Raw genomic sequence first — 18,823 nt, 5'->3', positions numbered from 1 at the left:
CATGTCCTCTCGTTTGATTCTCCACTCTCTTCAATGGAAAAAGTCTATCCACATCTACTCTATCTATCCCCCTCAACATTTTAAAGACCTCTATCAAATCCCCCCTCAGCCTTCTACACTCCAGGGAATAAAGGCCTAACTTGTTTAACCTTTCTCTATAATGTAGGAGTTGAAACCCAGGTATCGTCTGGTGAATCTTCTCTCTCTGTTTTGTTCACATCCTCCCTATAATTTGTACCATTATTCCTAGATCTCTCTGTTCAATTGCATTCTTTAACGCCCTACCATTCACCATGTATGCCCTATTTTGATTAGTCCTACCAAAAAGTAGCACCTCACACTTGTCAGCATTAAACTCCATTTGCAACTTTCAGCCCACTCTTCTAACTTGCTCAAGATTTGAAAACCTTCCTTACTATTCACAATGCCATCTATCTTAGTATCATCTGCATACTTACTAATCCAATTTATCACCCCATCATCTAGATCATTAATGTCTATTACAAACAACAGTGGACCCAGTACAGATCCTTGAGGCACACCACTAGCCAATGGCCTCCAACCTGACAAACAGTTATCCACCACCGCTCTCTGGCATCTCCCGTCCAGCCACTGTGGAATTCATTTTACTACTTCCATATTCACTCCTAACGATTGAACCTTCCTAACTAACCTTCCGTTTAGGATCTTGTCAAGGGCCTAACTAATCCATTTAGACAACATTCACCATTACTGGTAACCTCTTAAAAAAATTCAATAAGATTTGTCAAACATGACCTGTTCCTAATTATACCATGTCTATCGAGATAGTTATATATACCATCTCTAATACATTTTCCATTAGCTTGCCCACCATTGATGTCAAACTTACAGGCCTATAATTGCTCAGTTTACTCCTTGAACCCTTTTTATACATGGAACAACATGCGCAATCCACCAATCCTCTGGCACCATCCCCATCGCTAAAGACATTTTAAATATTTCTGTCAGAGTCCCTGCTATTTCTACACTGACTTCCCTCAAAGACCTAGGGAATATCCTGTCAAGACCCAGAGACTTTTCCACCTTTATATTTCTTAAAAGCTCTAGAACTTCTTCCTCTTCAATCATCACAGTTTCCATAACTTCCCTACTGTTTCCCTTACCTTAGACAATTCAGTAACTTTCTCCTTAGTAAATAGTTCAAAATCTCCCCCATGTCTTTTAGTTCCACACTTAGCTCACCACTCTGAGTCCTAGACATGGAGGAGGCTATCACGTGGGCCAATCGCCGCAGCCATCAATGACAATTGGCCAGGGGCATTTCCTGAAAACCCACAGGGTGGGCGACATTGAAGGGGGCTCCACACATCATCGCTGGTGGTAGTAACATAGCTGTTCCAGGGTGTTCACTTGCCTCTCTGCTCACCTTGATCTTGCCCGGGCTGTTCGTGGGGCTTGCTGATGTGGTATATGATGGCGCTGGTGTCCTTCGCTCTCCAGAGCATGTCCACCTGGGCAGCGACCTTCCAAGGATCGCTGAAGTCCTCATCTGTGAGCAAGAGCTGTATATCCTCAGGCAACTCCAGGAAGATCTGAAAGGACAGGCAAGGCTTGTGGTCCTCGGTTAACACGAGCATCTCACTCATTAGGGCTGGCGGGGCCCTGTCCTCCAGACAGAGGGCTGCATATTTCCAGAGGCTGCTGTAGGAAATCTACCACGCTTGCCACTGAGTCCTGATCGAACATGCTCACCATGTAGAAGTAGCGGGTGTTGTCGACAGTGATGCGGTGAAGCTGGAACTAGGCCTTGGCCTGCTTGAACCACACACGTGGCTGTGACACCCAGAACGTTGGGAGCCTGAGGAAGACCCCGTCGATGGTCACTGGCTCCGCTTGATCTGTCATCTTCGGATCCAACTGCCAGTTAGACCTGTCGTGGTCACCAATGAGGCGTAAGCGCTATGACGAATGTGGAAGGAAGACACACACAAGAGGAGTCAAAATTGAAGACTGCTTTATAGCGCTGGCAGCTCTGCTTTTGTGGGCCCCTGGCGCTGACGTCCGAGGCTCATCTCTTTGGAGCGCTGACCTCAGGTAGGCCAGCAATCCAGCCAGAGTTCCCTGTCTTCCCACCGTGCAGAGGTCACCTGGATGACTGTTGGTGTCACCACCAGGTCTACGCAGTCGCTGCGTTCATTGGCCAATTTGCGGGACAGTTCACATCTCCTTGCGCAGGCTGCTACAAAACATAATTTTTTAAAGATATTTACAGATTATAAACTTTTTAAATCCATTGGTATTAAAACTTCCTCAAGATTTAGAATTCAAGGTGATAGAGAAGATTTTTAATCTTAAACCAAATGCTAAAATGTTAGTGGTTCTCGACAAGCTATTATTGATGTCTAGTGGCAATTCCCTGGACAAGACTAAGAAATGATGGGAGCAAAATTTTCAACAAGAATTTTCTTTTTTTTTAATTTTTTTTATTTTTCACACCATAAATCACGTTAGCCATGATATATACTTTTTCTTTTTCACACATATACAGTGACTTTTTCTCCCCCCCCCTCCCTCCTCCCAAGCCAGCCCCCCACCCCCCTCCCTCCTCCCAAGCCAGCCCCCCACCCCCCCCTCATCCATTTTAGGTATACAATCTAGGTTGCATTAAGCCAGTCAAACAATGTTGTCATTCAACAAAAATACACCAGAAATTCTACTGAGTCCATTCTTTTCTTCTCTTCTCCTTCCATCAACTTAGGTAATGTTTGTTCCCGGTAGGTTTTCGCTATTGTATTTAATGTAAGGCTCCCATACTTGTTCGAATATTTCAATATTATTTCTTAAACTATATGTTATTTTTTCTAATGGAATACATTTATTCATTTCTATATACCATTGTTGTATTTTCAAATTATCTTCCAATTTCCAGGTTGACATAATACATTTTTTTGCTACGGCTAGGGCTATCTTAACAAATCTTTTTTGTGCATCCTCCAAGTCAATTCCAAATTCTTTATTTTTTATGTTACTTAGGAGAAAGATCTCTGGATTCTTTGGTATATTGTTTTCTGTTATTTTATTTAATATCTGATTGAGATCATCCCAAAATTTTTCTACTCTCTCACATGTCCAGATTGCATGAATTGTTGTTCCCCTTTCTTTTTTACATCGAAAACATCTATCAGATACTGTTGGGTCCCATTTATTTAACTTTTGCGGTGTAATGTATAGTCTGTGTAACCAATTATATTGTATCATACGTAGCCTCGTATTTATTGTATTTCTCATCGTTCCAGAACATAATTTCTCCCATGTTTCCTTTTTTATCTTTATATTTAAATCTTGTTCCCATTTTTGTTTAGTTTTACCATTTGTTTCCTTATTCTCCTTTTCTTGCAGTTTAATATACATATTTGTTATAAATCTTTTGATTAACATTGTATCTGTAATCACATATTCAAGGTTACTTCCCTCTGGTAAACTCAAATTGCTTCCTAATTTATCTTTCAAGTAGGATCTCAGTTGGTAATATGCCAGCGCTGTATCTCCAGTTATATTGTACTTATCTCTCATTTGTTCAAAGGATAAGAATCTACTTCCTGAAAAACAATTTTCTATTCTTTTAATCCCTTTTTTTTTCCCATTTTCTAAAGGAAAGGTTGTCTATTGTAAAAGGGAGTAGCTTATTTTGCGTCAATATTAGTTTTGGTAATTGATAATTTGTTTTATTTCTTTCTACATGAATCTTTTTCCAAATATTGAGGAGATGGTGTAATACTGGAGAAGTTCTATGTTGTACCAATTTTTTGTCCCATTTATATAATATGTGTTCAGGTATCTTTTCCCCTATTTTATCTAATTCTAATCTCGTCCAGTCTGGTTTTTCCCTTGTTTGATAAAAATCTGATAGGTATCTTAATTGTGCGGCTCTATAATAATTTTTGAAGTTTGGCAGTTGTAAGCCTCCTTGTTTATATCATTCTGTTAATTTATCTAGTGCTATCCTCGGTTTCCCCCCTCTCCATAAAAATTTCCTTATAATTTTCTTTAACTCTTTGAAGAATTTTTCTGTCAGTTGTATTGGCAATGCCTGAAATAAGTATAGTATCCTTGGAAAAATGTTCATTTTAATACAGTTTATCCTTCCTATCAGTGTTAGTGGTAGCTCTTTCCAATGCTCTAAATCGTCCTGTAATTTTTTCATTAGTGGATTGTAATTGAGTTTATATAATTGGCCTAGATTTTTGTTTATTTGTACACCTAGGTATCTTATTGCCTGCATTTGCCATCTGAATGGGGATTCCTTCTTAAATTTTGAGAAATCCGCGTTATTCATAGGCATTGCTTCACTTTTATTTACGTTTATCTTGTATCCCGACACTTCTCCATATTCCTTCAATTTCTTATATAATTCTTTTATTGATAGTTCTGTTTCTGTTAAGTACACTATCACATCATCCGCAAATAGACTGATTTTATATTCCCTGTCTTTTATTTTTATTCCTTTTATATTATTATCTATTCTTATCAATTCTGCTAGTGGTTCTATAGCTAGCGCAAACAATAATGGTGATAGTGGGCATCCCTGCCGCGTTGACCTGCTTAAGTTAAATTGCTTTGATACATGTCCATTTACTGTCACTTTCGCTAACGGTCCCTTATATAATGCTTTAATCCAATTAATATACTTCTCCGGTAAACTGAATTTTTGCAATACTTTGAACAAATAATTCCATTCTACTCTGTCGAAGGCCTTCTCTGCGTCTAAAGCAACTGCTACTGCAGGTGCTTCATTTCCTTCTTCTGCATGAATTAAGTTAATAAATTTACAAATATTGTCTGTTGTGCATCTTTTTTTGATAAATCCAGTTTGGTCTAAATTTACCATTTTCGGTACCTGTTCTGCTAATCTGTTTGCTAATAGTTTAGCTATTATCTTATAATCTGTGTTTAGCAAAGATATTGGTCTATATGACGCTGGTGAGAGTGGATCTTTCCCTTGTTTTAGTATCACTGTAATTATTGCTGTTTTACATGAATCTGGTAAGTTTTGTGTCTCATCAATCTGGTTGATTACATCCAGGAGGGGCGGTATTAATAGGTCTTTAAATGTTTTGTAGAATTCTATTGGGAGTCCATCCTCTCCTGGTGTCTTATTATTTGGTAATTTTTTTATTATCTCTTGTATTTCTACTATTCCAAATGGTTCTGTTAATTTATTTTGTTCCTCTACTTGTAGTTTTGGTAGTTCAATTTTAGTCAAAAATTCATCTATTTTCCCTTCTTTCCCTTCTGTTTTCAGTTCGGTATAATTGTTCATAGAATTCTCTGAAGTTTTCTTTAATTTCTTTTGGATTATATGTAACTTGTTTGTCTTTTTTCCTTGTTGCCAATACCATTTTCTTAGTTTGCTCTTTCTTAAGCTGCCATGCTAAGATTTTGTGTGTTTTTTCACCTAGTTCATAATATTTCTGTTTTGTCTTCATTATATTCTTCTCCACCTTATATGTTTGTAATGTTTCATATTTTATTTTTTTATCCGCCAATTCTCTTCTTTTAGTTGTATCTTCCTTCATTGCTAATTTTTTTTCTATGTTTACTATTTCCCTTTCCAACTGCTCTGTTTCCTGATTGTTGTCCTTCTTCATCTTGGTTACATAACTTATTATTTGCCCTCTAATGAATGGTTTCATTGCGTCCCATAGTATAAACTTATCTTCCACTGATTCCGTATTTACTTCAAAATACATTTTTAATTGTTTTTCAATAAATTCTCTAAAATCCTGTCTTTTAAGTAGCATGGGGTTTAATCTCCATCTATACATTCTTGGAGGGATGTCCTCTAGCTTTACTGTCAGTATTAAGGGTGAATGGTCCGATAGCATTCTCGCTTTATATTCTGTTTTCCTTACTCTATCCTGCATACTAGCTGATAACAAAAATAGGTCTATTCTTGAGTATGTTTTATGTCTAGTCGAGTAGTATGAGTATTCCTTTTCTTTTGGGTTTTGTTTCCTCCATATGTCCACAAGTTTCATTTCTTGCATTGATTTAATTATAAATTTGGTTACTTTGTTCTTCCTGTTAATTTTTTTCCCCGTTTTATCCATATTTGGATCCAAATTCAGATTGAAATCCCCTCCTATTAGTATGTTCCCTTGCGTATTAGCTGCCTTCAAAAAGATATCTTGCATAAACTTTTGATCTTCTTCGTTAGGTGAATATATATTAAGTAGATTCCAATGCTCCGAATATATCTGACATTTTATCATAACATATCTCCCTGCTGGATCTATTATTTCCTCTTCTATTTTAAATGGCACATTTTTGCTAATTAATATAGCCACTCCTCTTGCTTTTGAATTATACGATGCTGCTGTTACATGTCCTACCCAATCTCTCTTTAATTTCTTGTGCTCCAATTCAGTTAAGTGTGTTTCTTGGACAAATGCTATATCTATTTTTTCCTTTTTCAGTAAATTTAGTAGTTTCTTCCTTTTAATTTGGTTATGTATTCCATTAAAATTTAAAGTCATATAGTTCAGCGTAGCCATTTTATATTTTGTTTATCTTCTCTTTCCGTTTTTCCATCATTACCTTTCCTCCTTTTCCATTTCTGTTTTCTTATTTTCAACTCTTTACAAGACAACATTCCTACAACATCCAACATTTTCCTTATTCTCCTATTTCTATCTTCTTTATCCCCAATCTCCCCTTCCCCTCCTGAGTTGTCCTTTATCCCTTGTCGGACAACCACATCTCCCCTCTCCATTTGGATTTGCGAATCCACTCGCAAGCGTCAACTGATTTTGCAGTGACCGCTATTTTCCCCCACCCAGCCCCACCCAGAAAAGATTTCACTTTTCATATGTCACAAAGGTCACTCTTTTAATTCCCTCCTTATTCTCTCTATTCCATTACCTTCCCTTATTAATTCTTGTCTATACTATCTATATTTTCCTCTAATTACAGATACATTCATGTATGCACATTTTCTCTATTCACTCTTATACCTCTTTACCCGCATACATATCAATCGTGGTCATTTTTACCCTCATTACCCGTCTTCATCCCTCAGTCTATTTTTGTCTTTACCCACATACATATCAATCGTGATCATTTTTACTCTCATTACCCGTCTTCATCCCTCAGTCTATTTTTGTAATTGTTCTGCAAATTTTCGTGCTTCTTCTGGATCCGAGAATAGTCTGTTTTGTTGTCCTGGAATAAATATTTTCAATACCGCAGGATGCTTCAGTATAAATTTATACCCTTTCTTCCATAAAATCGCCTTTGCTGTATTGAACTCCTTTCTCTTCTTTAGGAGTTCAAAACTTATATCTGGATAAATGAAGATTTTTTGCCCTTTATATTCCAGTGGTTTGTTGCCCTCTCTTACTTTTTCCATTGCCTTCTCCAGTACCTTTTCTCTTGTAGTATATCTTAGGAATTTTACTACAATAGATCTTGGTTTTTGTTGTGGTTGTGGTTTAGAGGCCAATGCTCTATGTGCCCTTTCTATTTCCATTTCTTGCTGTAGTTCTGGACATCCTAGGGTCTTAGGGATCCACTCTTTTATAAACTCCCTCATATTCTTGCCTTCTTCATCTTCCTTAAGGCCCACTATCTTTATGTTATTTCTTCTGTTATAATTTTCCATTATATCTATTTTTTGAGCTAGTAGTTCTTGTGTCTCTTTAGTTTTTTTATTAGATTCCTCCAATTTCTTTTTTAAGTCTTCTACCTCCATTTCTGCTGCTACTGCCCGTTCTTCCATCTTGTCCATTTTTTTCCCCATTTCTGTTAAGGTCATATCTATTTTATTCTCTTTCTCTTCTGTGTTGTTTATTCTTCTTCTTAAATCATTGAATTCCTGTGTTTGCCATTCTTTAAATGACTCCATGTATCCTCTAACAAGAGAAAGTATATCCTTTACCTTGCCTTTCCCTTCATCTATTTCACTGTATTCTTCCTCTTCTTCTTCCTCTGGGTTGGCCATCTGTTGTTTCTTTGTTGCCCTTTCCTTCTCTTCTTTCTTGTTTTCATTGTTTTCTGTGGTCTCTTCTTGCTGCAGGTGTTCTGCAGCTGTCGTTGCCGGCTGTGGAGATCGACTCCCCAGCTGGTCCCCCCTCCCGTCGGTGTGTTTTTTTTCATGCGCATCGCGCATTTTTACTCGGCTCTGCGAGCCATTGTTGTAGTTCTTTTTCTACCGACCTGAGGATGCGGGCTCCTCTCTCCTCAGCGGGCCTCTTCAGACAGGTAAGGCCTTCACCTTTTTCCTCCGTTGTCTTCTCTTCCTCTCTTCTTTCCGTTGATTTTGATTTTTCTTTTTTTGTCTCCATCTTCTTTCCACCTTTATACTCACTTTTCTTTGACTTTTATTTCTGTGCCTTTGTATTTTCTCTTGTTTTTCCCGACTTTTCTGGAGAGGGCTGGAGTTCTCCGACCGGCCACTACTCCATCACGTGAATCCTCCTCTACAAGAATTTTCTGATGCTACATAAAATCTTAAAATTGGTAAATTCAGCTTCTCTATGTGCCCAACATTCATTACATTTTAAAGTAGTACATCCACATGGGGGTAGCTGTTTCTGTGCTGTGGTGTCGTGTGGGTCTCTGCTTTCTATGGGTGATCAATCTTCAATTGGCTAAATTCTAATTTCTCGTCAAAATGTGATAGATGTAAGACTGAAGAAGGTACATTATTCAATATGTTTTGGTCATGTTCCTCGTTTTCCAATTATTGGGAAAGATCTTCCATACCTTGCTTTTAGTTCTTAATGTCCCCCTATTTGGAATAAGTAAATCAGCTAATTTAAATGTGTCTGGGCCACAATCCCATGTATTTACCTTTGCTCTTCTTCTTTCTAGAGAGCTATACTTATTAGATGAAGGATGCTGTGCCTCCTACACATACTCAATGGTGATCTGATGCTTCACTCTGGAAAAAATTAGATGCTCTACTAATGTAATGGACCTTACTTTTCTAAATTTATGGGGCTCTTTCCTTGATCATTTTCAGAATTTATAAGATTATTGGATCCCATTTTATGGTTTTGTTGTCCTTTCTTTCATATATTAGTGGAATATTCACATTTAATCATAACTTCACAAGGGAGGGGTCAGATTATTTGAATAGTTTTTGTTTTATATACATTATGGGTTTTTTTGTCTCTTTCATAGATTGCTTACAGCTATTTGTTAATTTGCATTTAATTTGTTGGATATATATTCTTGTTATTACCTATATATATGAACAATAAAAAAAATTGGAAATTGATATTGGGTACACAGTAGAAGCCAGATTGATGACTGCTTCTCAGACTGGAGCCCTGTGACTAGTGGTGCGCCTCAGGGATTGGTGCTGGGGGTTGTTTGTAGTCTAGATCAATGATCTGTATGATAATGTGGTAAATTGGATCAGCAAGTTTTCAGATGACACTAAGATTGGAGGTGTTGTGGACAGCAAGGAAGATTTTCAAAGCTTGCAGAGGGATGTGGACCAGCCAGAAAAATGGCCTGAAAATGGCAGATGGAATTTAATGCAGACAAGTGTGAGGTGTTGCATTTTGGAAGGTCAAATCAAGAAAGGACATGCACAAAAAATGGTAGGACACTGAGAAGTGCAGTAGAACAGAGGGGCCTGGGAATACAAATAAGTAATTCCCTGAAAGTGGCGTCACGGGTGGATAGAGTTGTAAAGTGAGCTTTTGGCATATTGGCCTTCATAAATCAAAGTATTGAATACAGGAGTTGGGATGTTATGTTAAAGTATTATATGTCATTGGTGAGGCCAAATTTGGGGTATTGTGTGCAGTTTTGGTCACCTGAATACAGGAAAGATATCAATAAGATAGAAAGAGTGCAGAGAAGATTTACTAGGATGTTACTTGGACTTTAGGAACTGAGTTTACAGGGAAAGGTTAAACAGGTTAGGACTGTATTCCTTGAAGCGTAGAAGAATGATGGAGATTTGATCGAGATATTTAAAATCATGAGGGGTATCAACAGAGTAAATGTTGGTTGGGTTTTTCACTGAGGCTAGGTGAGATATAAACCAGAGGACTTGGTTTAGGGTGAAAGGTGAAATGTTTGGGGGAACATTAGGGGGTGTTAAAGTTAAAACCTTGTGGTTTTTGCTTCTTAGTTAAATGTGTGCCTGTCTCTTTAAGAGAACTATTGTTTGTACTGTTACCATAGTGACTATGATGTAATATGATGTAATTTCTGCCCAGACTAATGGCTAGCTCATTATCTACCAAATGTGAAGGAAGCGTGAGAACAAGAAATTTTTCTTTTAACTTTTGTATCTCTTTAAAAGCTTATGTATCTCTTTAAAGTTTGTGTATCTCTTTAAAGTTTTTGTGTCTCTAATTTGTGCATCTCTTTAAAAGCTTTTATATCATTTTTATCTTCATATACTTTTTATGTCTCTATCATACAGTAAATACTTTGTTATTCATCGTTATGAAAGTCTTAATGTGAAGTGATGCAAAATGTTTAGCCATTTTATCAATGAATTAAAGCTACATAAATTAACAGCCACAGAGTTTGATTTGTTGGATTAAAGAGATCGAAATTTTGGATATCGCAACTCATGCTGTGGAAGGTAATACTTTGAAATTAAGATATATTAGAATAAGGAAAGTGTAATCTATCGTGGGAACCTCTTCACATAGAACATTGTGGGAATGTGGATCAAACTGCCAGCTGAAGTTCTTAATGGGGACTCAGTTTTAACATTGATGAAGAATTTGAACAGGCATATAGATGGGAGAAGTATGGAGGGTGATGGACTGAGTGGAGGTCTGAAAATTAGTTCAGCACAAACTAGAAGGGCAGAAGGGCCTGTTTCTGTGCTGTAATGTTCTATGGTACTAAATCATTTGAAATGTAATCTTTCCAGCTTGCAAAGAATATGGGCTTTCCACCTAACATCATAGAAGATGCAGCAGAGAACATGCCAGCATGGTTGAGATAAATCCTATGGTGGAGGATGCTTCTGGAATAGGTAATGTTTATATACGGTAACTCTTATTAGAGTGCTACTGAATGTGTTACCACCAGAAGTGCATGCCACACTAAAATGATGGCAGTTGGTTTTCTACCTTGGTTTTAACTCCATCACGAGACTTGTCTTTCAGTTGATCTAGGCTAATTGGCTGCCTTTCACCTTATACATTTATGCAACACTATGGAATTGCTGTGTTAGTGATGCCAATTCAACTATTGTTGCTATTTGCTTCTAGTCATCTGCATGGATGCCAAAATCAACTTTGATTCCTATGCTGCCTTCCGCCAGAAGAACATTTTTGCTCATCAGGATTGGAGTCAAGAAGATACAGAGGACAAGCAAGCAGCAGATGCAGGTCTCAATTACATTGGATTGGACGGAAATATTGGTTGTCTGGGTGAGTGAGCAATACATAATTTGTGCTTATCATTTCAAATTGTGACGAAAATCCTCGAACCTGAATAGAAACCACTCTAAATCCATACAAATTGCAAACTGTTTGCATAGAATTGTGAAGAGCAAATTTTTTCATGGCCTTTGTTTTGATTTATTGATGTTTTCCCTATTTTCCAACTATATGTTAACGAAGAAGGAGATATATCATTACTATATTCTGGTTAGTCCTCAAAAGTAAAAATACCTGCAACATTTGAAATTGATAATACCCCATAATTGATAGCGAACCAATGCAGAAGGTACTGAACATGGTATACCATTGTTGCTTCACTTTTATGAAAATTGCCAATTAACACAATATTCAGATACAATAAACATTGTACTTTCACATATCTTCATTACAATATGGACTAAAGGTTTGGGCTACACGTGGTTAGTATCATGGTTAGCACAAAGTTATTAAGCGTTAGTAATCTGGATTAAAATCCACCGCTGTCTGTATGGAGTTTGTACTTTCTCCCTGTGGGTTTTCTCTGGCTAATCCAATTTCCTGCTACATTCAAAAGGCATTCGGGATTAGTCAGTTAATTGGTTACATGAGTGTATGTGGATGATGCAGGCTTGTGGGCCAGAAGGGCCTGTTACTGTGCTGTACCTTTAAATTAAATTATAAGTTAACTAAAGTTGTAATTTAGCAATATCTTGATCAGTGCCAAACAGTCTATCTGTGAAAAAATGAATATTCGATATATGGAATCTTCTGGTATAGACTATAAGAGTTGCAATGTCGTATTGTAGTTGTATGATTTATGGGCCATTTTGTGTAGAAGGCATTGACTGTAAGAGTTGCAATGTCTTATTGTAGTTGTACGATTTATGGTCCATTTTGTGTAGAAGGCATTGACTGTAAGAGTTGCAATGTCTTATTGTAGTTGTACGATTTATGGGCCATTTTGTGTAGAAGGCATTGACTATAAGAGTTGCAATATCATATTGTAGTTGTACGATTTATGGGCCATTTTGTGTAGAAGGCATTGACTATAAGAGTTGCAATGCCATATTGTAGTTGTATGATTTATGGGCCATTTTGTGTAGAAGGCATTGACTGTAAGAGTTGCAATGTCTTATTGTAGTTGTATGATTTATGGGCCATTTTGTGTAGAAGGCATTGACTGTAAGAGTTGCAATGTCTTATTGTAGTTGTACGATTTATGGTCCATTTTGTGTAGAAGGTATTGACTGTAAGAGTTGCAATGTCTTATTGTAGTTGTACGATTTATGGGCCATTTTGTGTAGAAGGCATTGACTATAAGAGTTGCAATATCATATTGTAGTTGTACGATTTATGGGCCATTTTGTGTAGAAGGCATTGACTATAAGAGTTGCAATGCCATATTGTAGTTGTATGATTTATGGGCCATTTTGTGTAGAAGGCATTGACTGTAAGAGTTGCAATGTCTTATTGTAGTTGTATGATTTATGGGCCATTTTGTGTAGAAGGCATTGACTGTAAGAGTTGCAATGCTTATTGTAGATGTACGATTTATGGGCCATTTTGTGTAGAAGGCATTGACTGTAAGGGTTGCAATGTCATATTGTAGTTGTACGATTTGTGGGCCATTTTGGTCGCCGTGCTGCTGGAAGAATGTGGTTTAACTGGAGGGGATGCCTGGATAGGAAGGCTTGGGTTATAGGGAGAAATTGGATAGAACAGTATATGGGACATGATGTTGTACTTACCTTTATGAACTCACTTCATGATCAATCCAACCCTTCCTTTCCCTTACAGCCTATAACCCTCCACTTTTCTTACATCCACATGCCCATTTAAGAATATTTTAAATGTCCTTATTGTACAAGTCTCCACCCCCACCTTCAGCAATTCATTCTTGGCACCCACCACTCTCTATTTAAAAAAAAAACTACATCAGCATATCCCCTAAACTTTCCTCTAGTATTGGCCAATTCTACCCTGTTTAAAAAGGTGCTGGTTGTCCACTCTATCTGCACTCATAATCTTATACACCTCTATTAAATCATAAGAGCATAAGAAATAGGAGCAGGAATAGGTCACCCAGCCCATTGAGCCGACTCTATCATTCATTGAGATTATAGCTGATCTAATGATAGGCTCATCATATCCATTAATTTCACTACAATGTAAAAATCTATCCAACCTGGTCTTAAATATATTTACTGAGGTTGCCTCCGCTGCTTCAATGGGCAGCGAATTTCACAGATTCACCACACTCTAGCAAAAGCAGTTCCTCCTCATCTCTTTCTTAAATCTTGAGACTATGCCTTCTAGTTCTGGTATCCCACACCAATGAAACAATTTACCTATCTCAAACTTATGAATGCCTTTCATAATTTCATATGTTTCTATAATATCCTCTCTCACATTTCTAAATTTAAGTGAGTACAGTGTATATATGGTATACAGCAATGAGCTCTCTGAACCCTTCTCCATTAACAATGGCGTGAAGCAAGGCTGCGTTCTCGCACCAACCCTCTTTTCAATCTTCTTCAGCACGATGCTGAAACAAGCCATGAAAGACCTCAACAATGAAGATGCTGTTTACATCCGGTACCGCACAAATGGCAGTCTCCTCAATCTGAGGTGCCTGCAAACTCACACCAAGACCCAAGAGCAACTTGTCTGTGAACTACTCTTTGCAGACGATGCCGCTTTAGTTGCCCATTCAGAGCCAGCTCTTCAGCGCTTGACGTCCTGCTTTGCGGAAACTGCCAAAATGTTTGGCCTGGAAATCAGCCTGAAGAAAACTGAGGTCCTCCATCAGCCAGCTCCCCACCATGACTACCAGCCCCCCCACATCTCCATTGGGCACACAAAACTCAAAACGGTCAACCTATCTCGGCTGCACCATTTCATCGGATGCAAGGATCGACAACGAGATAGACAACAGACTCGCCAAGGCAAATAGCGCCTTTGAAAGACTACACAAAAGAGTCTGGAAAAACAACCAACGGAAAAACCTCACAAAGATTAGCATATACAGAGCTGTTGTCATAGCCACACTCTTGTTCAGCTCCGAATCATGGGTCCTCTACCGGCATCACCTACGGCTCCTAGAACGCTTCCACCAGCGTTGTATCCGCTCCATCCTCAACATTCATTGGAGCGACTTCATCCCTAACATCGAAGTACTCAAGATGGCAGAGGTCAACAGCATCGAATCCACACTGCTGAAGATCAAACTACGCTGGGTAGGTCACATCTCCAGAATGGAGGACCATCACCTTCCCAAGATCGTGTTATATGGCGAGCTCTCCACTGGCCACTGTGACAGAGGTGCACCAAAGAAGAGGTACAAGGACTGCCAAAAGAAATCTCTTGGTGCCTGCCACATTGACCATCGCCAGTGGGCTGATATCGCCTCAAACCGTGCATCTTGGCGCCTCACAGTTCGGCGGGCAGCAACCTCCTTTGAAGAAGACCGCAGAGCCCACCTCACTGTCAAAAGGCAAAGGAGGAAAAACCCAACAACCAACCCCAACCAACCAATTTTCCCTTGCAACCGCTGCAAACGTGTCTGCCTGTCCCGCATCGGACTTGTCAGCCACAAACGAGCCTGCAGCTGACGTGGACATTACCCCTCCATAAATCTTCGTCCGCGAAGCCAAGCCAAAGAAAGAAATACTTTGTTGCATATCCCTTGCATGCAGTGACTGTATGTGATTCATAGACATCACCAAGTGCTGACTATTTTCTCTGATAATGCTCACAGTGGTTCTTAGCCTTTTTCTTTCCACTCACATACCACTTTAAGTATTCCCTATGCCATAGGTGCTTTGTGATTAGTAAGGGATTGTGTAAGGTGGTATGTGGGTGGGAAGAAAAAGGTTGAAAACCACTGTTTTAATCCTACCTAAATGACTCGTTATGTGCATGGTTTTGGAACTCCAAAGGAAATGGGCAATTAACAATTGTTCCCCAGAAAGATATTTCAGTAACAACTGGGTCTAGAGCAGCGGTTCTCAACCTTCCCTTCCCACCCACATACAACCTTCAGCAATCCCTGACGACAGAGGGAGTCCTTGTACCTCTTCTTTGGTGCACCTCTGTCTCGGTGGCAAGTGGAGAGCTCGCCATATAACACGATCTTGGGAAGGTGATGGTCCTCCATTCTAGAGACGTGACCTACCCAGCGCAATTGGATCTTCAGCAGCGTGGATTCGATGCTGTCGGCCTCTGCCATCTCGAGTACTTCGATGTTGGAGATGAAGTTGCTCCAATGAATGTTGAGGATGGAGCGGAGACAAAGCTGGTGGAAGCGTTCTAGGAGCTGTAGGTGATGCCGGTAAAGGACCCATGATTCAGAGCCGAACAGGAGTGTGGGTATGACAACGGCTCTGTATACGCTAATCTTTGTTAGGTTTTTCAGTTGGTTGTTTTTCCAGACTCTTTTGTGTAGTCTTCCAAAGGCGCTATTTGCCTTGGCGAGTCTGTTGTCTATCTCGTTGTCGATCCTTGCATCCGATGAAATGGTGCAGCCGAGATAGGTAAACTGGTTGACCGTTTTGAGTTTTGTGTGCCCGATGGAGATGTGGGGGGGCTGGTAGTCATGGTGGGGAGCTGGCTGATGGAGGACCTCAGTTTTCTTCAAGCTGACTTCCAGGCCAAACATTTTGGCAGTTTCCGCAAAACAGGACGTCAAGCGCTGAAGAGCTGGCTCTGAATGGGCAACTAAAGCGGCATCGTCTGCAAAGAGTAGTTCACGGACAAGTTGCTCTTGTGTCTTGGTGTGAGCTTACAGGCGCATCAGATTGAAGAGACTGCCATCCGTGCGGTACCGGATGTAAACAGCATCTTCATTGTTGAGGTCTTTCATGGCTTGTTTCAGCATCATGCTGAAGAAGATTGAAAAGAGGGTTGGTGCGAGAACGCAGCCTTGCTTCACGCCATTGTTAATGGAGAAGGGTTCAGAGAGCTCATTGCTGTATCTGACCCGACCTTGTTGGTTTTCGTGCAGTTGGATAACCATGTTGAGGAACTTTGGGGGGCATCCGAGGCGCTCTAGTATTTGCCAAAGCCCTTTCCTACTCTCGTTGTCGAAGGCTTTGGTGAGGTCAACAAAGGTGATGTAGAGTCCTTTGTTTTGTTCTCTGCACTTTTCCTGGAGCTATCTGAGGGCAAAGACCATGTCTATAGCCTTTAAGCTCCTTTTAAATGTTTTTTTTTTCACAAGCCAACGTCAAATAAATAACAACTTGCTTCAATTAAAATCCAATCTTTCAACTATGAACAGTCCAAAGTTAACCAAAGAAAATATTAATCCAAGCTTAGCTTGTTGCACTGTGATTTACTCTGATGCACCTGGGTCTAAACCAGATACTTGGCATCTCTTCTTAGATGCAAGTTCATCAAACTCTGGGGTCAGAATTTGCCTCCCACCTGTCTTGAAAGGTCCTGTTTCTATTTTTCGTTTGGCCATTTTTCGTAAGGGGTTTATTACACGTGAGTTGGGCGACAGGTCGCAGATGCTAATGAAAGTAAACAGAGGAGTTGGGGGTGATTAGCGGGCTGACGGCCGGCCCCAACGCATTTGCAAAGCATTCTGGAATTTGTAGTATTAGCTGTGCATGCGCTATACTGGCGCGGCAGCCAGCGGGCCAGCTCTTATACATATTTGATATAATCTTGCGGGCCAAATATAATTATATCATGGGCCAAATTTGGCCCGCGGGCCTGAGTTTGACATGTGTGCTCTAAATAAATAAAAACCGAAGGACCTCTCTCCAAAATCTTGCTCATCAGATTGACTTACACAGAACTGTGGTCCAGTGCTTTACCCAAGGACCCATTCGGACAACAGAGAGGTGTTGGGAGATTTATATCTGTGGTAACACCCTCCTGACCTGGTTGAGATGCACTCATTATGCCTGACCAGTTACCAACCATTTAAATTCTGCGCCCCATTCTTGTGCCAACTTGTCTGTAGAAATTTGGATCAACATACATCCAAATGTTTTGCCTTCTTTAGGATTTCCCCAACTAATTAAAAAAATTCTCTGTGCAAATTATGTTGAATTATTTTTAATATTTCAATCACTTTGATCAGACTGTCTTTTCTGTGATTGGGTGTATTTATGTCACCTATTCTGATGATCCTCACACCTTGAGGTCAAAACAGCTAAACTTTGATTTGTAGCTAATGTTCTGTCAACTTTTTTTGGTTGCTTTTGGTATCTGTTAATTTGAAAGAATGATTTGTACAATGTATTGTTAGATTAATTGGATCTCAGAAATGTGGGCAAGTTTGTCACAGTACTTGGTGTGGAGTGGGTTATGGACTGGTGGGGTTGAATATCCTTGCCCTGCTGCGCCAATTTGCATTTCATGCATGTCACGAGCTTGATGAAGCAACATTAAAATCGTAAACTTGGGGTCAGGATTCTGAAAGAGAACTGCAAAACATGTCTAAAGTAACATTGCAGCATGGGTAAAAAAAAAAATAATTCTTTGATTTTAAAAAAGAGCCATAAGATTTCTTTTGAAAACTTTTTGTAGTTTTGACTTGTCGAATGGGGGTTAGCGAGGTGTCATTAGTGGGCATTTTATTTTGCAGTAAATGGCGCAGGGCTGGCTATGGCTACAATGGATATCATCAACCTGTATGGAGGTACACCTGCCAACTTTCTAGATGTGGGTAGTGGAGCCACATCTCAGCAAGTGACTGAGGCATTTAAATTAATCACCTCAAACAAAAAGGTAAGTGGCGGTGAATAATTGCTCTTTATTGCCCTCTTCTGTTAACTATTTAATTTGCAAGAACTGGCAAAACTAATGTCAGGGAGTGAAACCTATTTGCCTGATTTAAATCACTTTCTTCCTCATACCCATGGCTTGCTATCCGCTAAAGCAATGGCCACATTTTGCCACTTCAGAATCTTGAAGGTTTGCAATAGATTCTACATTATGCTCATGTTTTCAATGAGCATCTCAAGCTTAATCACACAGGTAAAAATGGAAAACTATCTTGTAAGTATAGCTCATGAGATGTTAAATACTCATTTTACTGCAGATCGTAGAACACTGCAGAGAGTTGTGGTCTGGCGCACTGACCTCAACCTTACAGAGGCCAGACTCCAGCTCTCAGACACCTTCTCTTACTTAACCCTTCAACAGACCCCAATCAAAGAACTGTTTTCCCTGGAGTATGCCAAACTGCATGAGTTTTTCAAGCTCTGCTTGGACCAAGGAAAGCTGCCTCAGGACTTTCATGATGCCATCATCATCACCCTGTTCAAAAACAAAGGGGAGAAATCAGACTGCTCAAACTACAGGGGAATCACGCTGCTCTCCATTGCAGGCAAAATCTTCGCTAGGATTCTCCAAAATAGAATAATACCTAGTGTCGCCAAGAATGTTCTCTCAGAATCACAGTGCGGCTTTCGCGCAAACAGAGG

At 39.4% G+C, this 18,823-nt stretch overlaps 1 pseudogene; it reads left to right on the top strand.

Moving 5' to 3' along the window:
- The window catches only part of LOC138738981 (succinate--CoA ligase [ADP-forming] subunit beta, mitochondrial-like), a 198,132-nt pseudogene that overhangs the window by 114,508 nt on the left and 64,801 nt on the right, over positions 1-18,823 (top strand).

This window comes from Narcine bancroftii, chromosome 7, assembly GCF_036971445.1.
Source record: "Narcine bancroftii isolate sNarBan1 chromosome 7, sNarBan1.hap1, whole genome shotgun sequence".
In the NCBI taxonomy this organism is placed as follows: Eukaryota; Metazoa; Chordata; class Chondrichthyes; order Torpediniformes; family Narcinidae; genus Narcine; species Narcine bancroftii.
This window is presented reverse-complemented; position numbering and strand designations above follow the sequence as displayed.